Source organism: Setaria viridis, chromosome 2 (assembly GCF_005286985.2).
Source record: "Setaria viridis chromosome 2, Setaria_viridis_v4.0, whole genome shotgun sequence".
NCBI classification, from domain to species: Eukaryota; Viridiplantae; Streptophyta; class Magnoliopsida; order Poales; family Poaceae; genus Setaria; species Setaria viridis.
In genome coordinates, this window is record NC_048264.2 from 12,422,956 (window position 1) to 12,431,607 (window position 8,652).

Sequence of the window (8,652 nt, forward strand, 5' to 3'; positions counted from 1 at the left end):
CTGCTAGGAACTGCACGTACAGTTGGAATCTAGAATTGTTCAGATCCACCTAACATGAAAGCAAGTCCATGTCACCTGACTGCCTTCCTTGCACGCTGCCTCCTACATACATACCCTCATTTGTTTACATTCTGTACCGTTCTATTCATACCATGCATTGGAATTAAGTGGCTTAAAATTCAAGGCATTGATTAATATATGATATGGAGCTGATTACATGGCACTTCATTTTCAGGAACCGGTGGGCGCTGCTAGCAACTTACATGCTGCTGGATAATCACCTTTTGTCGACTTGCTGAAAGAGCAAGTTGTGGGCAGCAAGCCACCCAAAGCTCATGCAAGGTGCCAGTTGGTCGCTTTTGACTCTACAGATCATACCTTTTGTACAACAAAACTAATAGCTGGTGCAACCAAACAATAGATCTGCATAGTTGTGAATTTGAGCCTTTTTGTAGACTCTGATGGCTTCTATGGACACGACAAACTATGTTGGGCTAGCCTGTGTTGATCTGTTGATGATCTGATGCTAACTTGTACTATTCAATTATGGGTGAACAATGTTTGTATGGCTAATGTGATGTGTTGAATGAAGAATGAACTTGTCATGAATGGCTGTAGTTTGTATGCCTGATAATATAATGTGCTTGTTGTAGTGCACTTTTAAAATAAATTGCAGCCAAATGAGCTTTTATTTTTTTAATCCATTTACATGCTCTCGTTGGAATGGGTAAAAGCAGCTATTACAACAAATTGTCCGTCGCTAAAGTTTGTTACTGGTTGTCCGTTGGTATATATTGATTGCGTTCGGTCATCCGTCGGTGTAAGTGAAGTTCGTCGGTATACATTTTTAGACTGGACTTATACCGATAGAGTATGTCCGTGGGTATATCTTTATACCCACGGACTCTTTAATGTTAAAGCCGCTTATAACGACTGACCGCCCATCGCTGTTCTCCGGGGTGTAAGTGAAGTTCGTCGGTATACATTTTTACGGACTGGACTTACACCGATGGAGTGTGTCCGTGATATATCTTTATACCCACGGACTTCCTAATGTTAAAGTCGCTTATAACGACTGACCGCCCATCGCTGTTCTCTGGTTGTGGTATAGTGACTGTACAAGAACCCTGATAGTGATAGTGTTGCATCAGGTGTGGAACTAGTACATAAATAACATGTATTCACGCCTCGCTCCTTTCTACTATACATAATACTTTTTCAAGAAATATTATATTTGTAAGAAATGGAAATGTGTCCGACAAAGATTACCTAGTTCAAAAGGGATATGCACGTGGAAATTAATTTCAAATTCAGCAATCTCACGAAAGTGGTGAAATATATGTTGCTTGTATGTTAAATCCTATATGATGGTTCATCGCTTGTCACCTATGGCAGTTATCACTAAAGTAAAGTTTCACATAAGTTTCATGGTATTAAATTTTATGCGACACCAACAATTTTGCTAAACTTGTTAAAGTAATTATGAAGAGAAAAGATTGTGTTTCATCATATGAGAAGGAGTTTCATCCCCATAACACCCAACATGCATAGTTACCAAGTTTTCAGTCTTGATAACTGTGTCATGAAATTGTGCACTGAGATTAGCCTAACAACAAATAGAAACCCTTTGCTGATAGTCTATTCTCACATACAATAGTTTGTGTTACATATTGTTAGACACTAGTAGAGAACTAGACATCCATCCTTGGAAAAAAAATTCCCAGACAAAACATGATCCGACACTAATGAGGCACCCGGTCCAACGGCTAAGGAGGTATTTGGATACCCCGCTAAACTTTAGCACCTATCACATCGGATGTTTGATACTAATTAGGAGTATTAAACATAGTTTAATTACAAAACTAATTGTACAGATGGAGTCTAATTCGCGAGACGAATCTATTAAGGCTAATTAATCCATCATTAGCGCTCTAATGATTGATTAATTAGCTCTAATAGTTTCGTCTCACGAATTAGACTCCATCTGTGCAATTAGTTTTGTAATTAGCTCATGTTTAGTCCTCCTAATTAGCATCCGAACATCCAATATGACCCTACTAAAATTTAGCACTTCGTATCCAAATACCCCCTAAATTCAACGGGGGTCATTAGTACTGGTTGGTATTACCAGCCAATAATAATGACCCCTTTATTCCTGATTGTAAAGGTGAGTTTCCAGGGGAATCTGGAGGCCATTTAGTGTACTACCAGTGTGACTATTGAGTCCTCGTTTATTGCACGTATCGAGCACAATTATCCGTTTCATTTGGTTTTCTTGGTTGCTACTTGTTGATGATGATGCATTAACATATTTTGTTGTGTTGGGTTGGTACGAGATGTCTCATGTCTGAGCAAAGAGATCTAGGTAGCTAGGAACGGAGGATGCGGCAGTGGCGGGATGCGGCTGCGGCAGCACAGCAGGCAGTTTGAGGGCCGTGACGGTGCACGGAGGATGGCAGCGCATGGGGCAGGAGCGCGCGATGGCGCTGCAACGGCGGAGTTCGCTGAGAGATGGAAAAACAGAGGAGGAAAACGTAATAAATTTTGCACTACAACTTTAATAATATATAACTTATACGTATATCATTTGTGAGAATATTGTTGAATAATTTATGCACAAAAGTTATACACAAATGATATTTATCTCAATACAATGATATGGAAAAAATAATTAAATAGGAAAAATGCAAAAGAAAAAAATGTGCACCACCACCCGCCCGATTTATTAGGACCGGACCGGACCGGACCGGACGTAGAACCGGTGAGGCTCTCGATTGACGGTTTGATTGGTCCAACCGGTCAGACCGTCCGTTAGAAATGGTCTAATACGCTAAATCACAAGTGAACGCATGGTCTGTTGGTGCGTGTGGGAGCTCCAAAACTCCTAGTCTCGCGGTCAAATCCCACCGGTGGAGGCTCCGGTTCCCGATTTTTCCGATCCGTTCCGGTCCTGCAACTGCAAGCCAAGACGCATCCAGACAGAATTTCCAGAGGCGGCTGGGAAACCGTCACCTGCTGGTGATGATCGAGCCGTAAAACTAAAACCGCTGCCGCCTCGCACCGTCGTCGGTGCACGCGTCATCCATCTCCCACCGGCCACAACGCCGCCGCACATGGACGTCCTGGTTTGGCGCCTCTCGCTCCCGTCCTTGTTGATGAAAGATCTTGCTCGGACTGGTAGCCGGAGCTTTCTGAAATCGCTGGTGGATGGGGACGTTTCGCCTCGACGGGCACTTTAATTTGTTTGCATTCACTGGTTGATCTCTCCAATCCATCGCGTTCGCAACAGCTGGCCATCAACCGTCTTCTTGCCGTCGCCCCTACTCGCATCACTGCCCACTATCCTTGCTCTGGTCCCGTCGCGGCGACAATGAAATAGGCAGCCAAGAGCTCTCTGTCCATATATCCATGATCCGCCGTTCACTAGTAGAGAATTGGCTTTCGATGCGCCCCCTTTTGTCCCGGTTTAAAGTTGGCCCGGGACAAAAGGGGGTGCGCCACGGTAGGCAAAAATGGAGGGGAGAGTTAGTCCCGGTTGATAATTGCAACCGGGACTAAAGGCCCCCCCTTTAGTCCCGGTTGCAACGGCTAGCTGGGGGGCGTCGGTGGCGGGACCCTTTTGTCCCGGTTGGAGCCTCCAACCGGGACAAAAAGTTTAGTCCCAGTTGGAGCTTCCAACCGGGATAAAAGGGTGTCCCTTTTGTCCCGGTTGGATCTTACAACCGGGACTAAACCTTCAATCGGGATAAAAGGAGTTCCTTTTTGTCTTGGTTGGAGTTTTTAACCGGGATAAAAACTCATCCCCATTATATACCAAGACAGAGGACTTTCTTCCTCCTCCAACCCAAGCCAGTCTAGCACATTGACAGAGAGAGCTGAGCTTCACCTACTCTCCGGTGGTGCCGAAGCAAGGGAGGTGCTGCCTGAAGTTTTTTCCCTCATTTTCGTGGGAATTTCACTCAGCCAACACAATTGTTGTGAAGATTTGCTACTTCATCCTCGTGTTATGCTTTGATTTATACTTTGGAGATGGAAAGATTATTTGCTAGAATGTGATGATGAAGTAGAAAATGGAGAGGTATTTTGAGCTAGAATGTGAGGGAGATTGATGTGTCATATATAGTATGCATTATTGCAGTGGTTTACGAATGATGCTACCTTGTCTAGACGGTTTATCTTATCAAATTCAATATGGTTTTTCAAATCCATACTTGTTGAACTTGCATACCGTGTTCATTTCGGCGAGGATGTTCTCCGCTGAGCAGCAACGTATGTCAAGAAGGAGGTTCGATTCTACGAGAAAGAGTGGATACGAACATCGTGACCGTGTCCCCTTTTCCGTAGAATCGAACCTCTTTCATGACGAAGTGCGGTGCCGCCTAGTTGAGGACATGCTCACGAGATGATCACGGTTTTCAAGTTCAACAACTTCTGTAGTGCTAATATAAGAATTTTTGTACTTAGATCGCTTCTGCTACTTGTTGAACTTATAAAATTCAATAAGGTTTTTCAAATCCATACTTGTTGAACTTGCATACCGTGGTCATCTCGCAGAGGATGTTCTCTGCCAAGCAACAACGTATATCAAGAAGGAGGTTCAATTCTATGAGAAAGAGTGGATACGGACATCGTGACCATGTCTCCTTTTCCGTAGCATCTAACCTCTTTCATGACGAAGTGCGGTGCCGCCCAGTTGAGAACATGCTCGCGAGATGATCACGATCTTCAAGTTCAACAACTTCTGCAGTGGTAAGAAAAGAATTTTTGTACATAGATGACTTCTGCTACTTGTTGAACTTATCAAATTCAATAAGGTTTTTCAAATCTATACTTGTTGAACTTGCATACCGTGTTCATCTCTCCGAGGATGTTCTCCGCCGAGCAGCAACGTATGTCAAGAAGAAGGTTCGATTCTACGAGAAAGAGTGGATACGGACATCGTGACCGTGTCCCCTTTTCCGTAGAATTGAACCTCTTTCATGATGAAGTGCGGTGCCACCCAGTTGAGGACATGCTCGCGAGATGATCATGGTCTTCAAGTTCAACAACTTATGCAGTGTTAAGGTAATAAGTTTTGTACATAGATGGCTTCTGCTCCTGGAGGAAGTGGCGATGGTGGGGGCGATCGTGGTTCCTATTTCAGCAAGGGGAAAATCATAGTTGGCCCTCAGCATAAGCGGAAGAAAAAAAGCGCGCTGGAAAAAGCAATGCTTCGTTATTTGCAGCAACATCATGAGGAAGCTGTTGCCACGGGTCAGGAACCTCCTTTTGGTGGTCGTTATGCTCCACCCTCAGTCCCGGGTGTTTCACGTCCACTTAGTACTACCGTTTTAGGCGGCACAAATAAATCTAAGGATGAGGCTGGGTCAGCGGAACCTTCGTCTTCACCGTCCAAGGATGCTTAAAGTCCTCCTAGATAATAACCAGTGGATGGCTTGTTGTATTGTATCATGTTGTTTGGATCTTTAATTTAAATATGTGTATTTGGATCTTCATGTTGTTGTATTGTACCATGTTGTTTGGATCTTTAATCAATTTTCACGCGTAATCCATTGTCAAGTGTAATCCATTTTCATGCGTAATACGATGCAGATGGACTGGCAATGGATGTATAATGCAGACAGGCGGAGCAAGGTGTTTATTGATGGCTTGCATTATTTTCTCGAAGTGGCCAAAGCGAACAAGCCAGAGAATGGGTTCGTATGTTGTCCATGCTTCCAATGCAATAACAAGAAGGAGTATTCAAAGGATTCCTGAGGGACTATTCACAGCCACTTGTTTAAATACGGTTTCATGCCTAACTATTTGGTTTGGACCAAGCACGGTGAACTAGGGGTCGTAATGGAAGATGGCGAGGAGGAGGAGGAGGAAGATGACACCATTCCGGATTGGGTTGCAGGCCAAGCTTTTGCAGGTACTACAATGGGCGAGGCTGATGAAGATGAGTTTGCAGAAAATGGCCCTACTGATGACCTTGGTCAGGTGATACGAGATGCATACAGAGATTGCGAAACTGAGAAGGAAGTAGCAAAGTTGCAGCGCTTGATAGATGATCACCAAAAATTGTTGTACCCAGGTTGCCAGCAGAGCCATAAAAACTAGGTACGACACTAGAATTTGTGAAATGGAAGGCAAAAAATGGTGTGTCCGATAAGGCATTTCAGGGGATGTTGAACATTGTCAAGAAGATTCTCCCCGAGAATAATGAATTACCGTCCACAACATATGAAGCTAAACAGATTATTTGCCCTCTCGGATAGGATGTTTAGAAGATACACGCATGCCCTAGTGACTGTATCCTCTATCGTGGTGATGAATAAGAGAAATTGGATGCTTGTCCCGTCTGTGAAGCCCTGCGGTATAAGATCATGCGAGATGATCCTGGTGATGCCGACGGGCAGTCTCCCAAGAAGAGAGTTCCCGCGAAGGTGATGTGGTATTTCGCTATAATACCACGCTTGAAGCGCTTGTTCAGGAACAAGGCGAATGCTAAGTTGATGCGATGGCACAAAGAAGACTGTAACGAAGATGAGATGCTGAGACACCCCGCAGATGGGGCACAGTGGAGATCAATTGATAGAGCATTCCCGGACTTTGAAAGTGAAGCAAGGAACATAAGGTTTGGTTTAAGTACTGATGGATTCAATCCATTCGGTGAGTTGAGTAGTGGCCATAGTACTTGGCCTGTGACCCTTTGTATGTTCAACCTTCCTCCTTGGCTGTGCATGAAGCGGAAGTTCATTATGATGCCGGCGCTTATCCAAGACCCAAAACAACCCAGCAACGACATTGACGTGTACCTAAGACCGTTGGTTGATGACCTTTTACAGCTCTGGAAGGAAGAAGGTGTACGTGTGTGGGATGAGGATAGATAAGAGATCTTTAATCTACGAGCATTGTTGTTCGTAATCATCAATGATTGGCCTGCATTGAGTAACCTTTCAGGACAGACAAATAAGGGATATCGGGCATGCACCCACTGTTTAGACAACACAGACAGCATGTATTTGAAGCATTGTAAGAAGGTCATCTATATGGGTCATTGTCAATTTCTCCCTGCTCACCACCAGCTGAGAAAGAGCGGGATGCATTTCAAAGGGGCGCTAGACCATCGTAAAAAACCTGCACACCGTAATGGAAAGCGTGTCTTTGAGATGATGAAGGATGTAAATGTAGTCTTTGGAAAGGGTCTTGGTAACCAACCTGTTCCGAACGATGATAACGGACATGCACCCATGTGGAAGAAAAAGTCAATATTTTGGGAGCTACCTTATTGGGAAATCCTAGAGGTTCGCAACGCAATAGACGTGATGCACCTGACGAGAATCTTTGCGTGAACGTGCTAGGCTTCATGGGTGTTTATGGGACCTTAAAAGATACATTAGAAGCACGACAGGACCTGAAAGCCATGGGGCAACGAGGTGACCTACATCCGAAAAAGAGAGATAATGGACAACACTACTTACGTCCTGCCAGTTACACTCTCAGCAAGGAAGAGAAGGATAGCATGTTTGAATGCTTGAATAGTATGAAGGTCCCGTCTGGGTACTCTTTGAATATAAAGGGAATAATGAATATGAAACAAAAGAAGTTTACAAATCTCAAGGCTCATGACTGCCACATGTTGATGACCCAGTTGCTTCCGGTTGCACTGAGGGGTGTTCTACCAGAAAATGTCGGTTGCCGCTCGTAAAGCTATGCGCGTTTCTCAATGCGATTTCGTAGAAGGCAATCGATCCATCCAAGCTATCAAAGCTACAGAACGATGTGGTGCAATATCTTGTCAGTTTTGAGTTGTTATTTCCACCATCTTCTTCAATATTATGACGCACTTACTGGTTCACCTAGTAATAGAGATTGGTATTCTCGGACCTGTATACCTGCACAATATGTGGCCTTTTGAGAGGTTCATGGCAGTCCTAAAAAACTATGTTCTTAATCGTGCCCGTCCAGAAGGAAGCATCACCAAGGGATATGGAACAAAGGAGGTGATCGAGTTTTGTGTTGATTTTATTGATTCAATTGACTCGATTGAGGTTCCAACTTCACGCCACGAGGGGAGGCTCCGAGGAATGGGCACCCTTGGAAGGAAATCAAGTTTGAGCAATGATACTGATTTGTTCGACAATGCACACTACACTGTTCTACAACAGTTATCCTTTGTGTCTCCGTATATCGAGCAGCACAGGCAGATGGTAGTTTCCAAAAACCTAATCAAATCCGACGCTTGGCTTACTCGTCATCACATGGAAACTTTTCCCTCCTAGTTGTGCCAACAACTTATGGGTAACTCTGAGATTCACCCATAGCTTGCCTGGTTAGCCAGGGGACCTGCTAGCACAATCGTCAAATTCCAAGGCTATGAGATAAATGGTTATACATTTTACACGAGAGCCCAGGACCAGAAAAGCACGAACCAGAATAGTGGTGTCCGCATAGATGCCGTGGACAGAAATAATAGCAAGGAGTCGTATTATGGTTTCATACAGGAGATATGGGAACTCGAATATGGACTGCTGTACATCCCTCTATTTCTTTGCAATTGGGTGAAGCTAACTGCCATACCCAAAGATCAGTACGGAATGACAATAGTAGATCTGAGCAAGACTGGATACAGTGATGACCCCTTCGTACTTGCCAATGATGTGCATC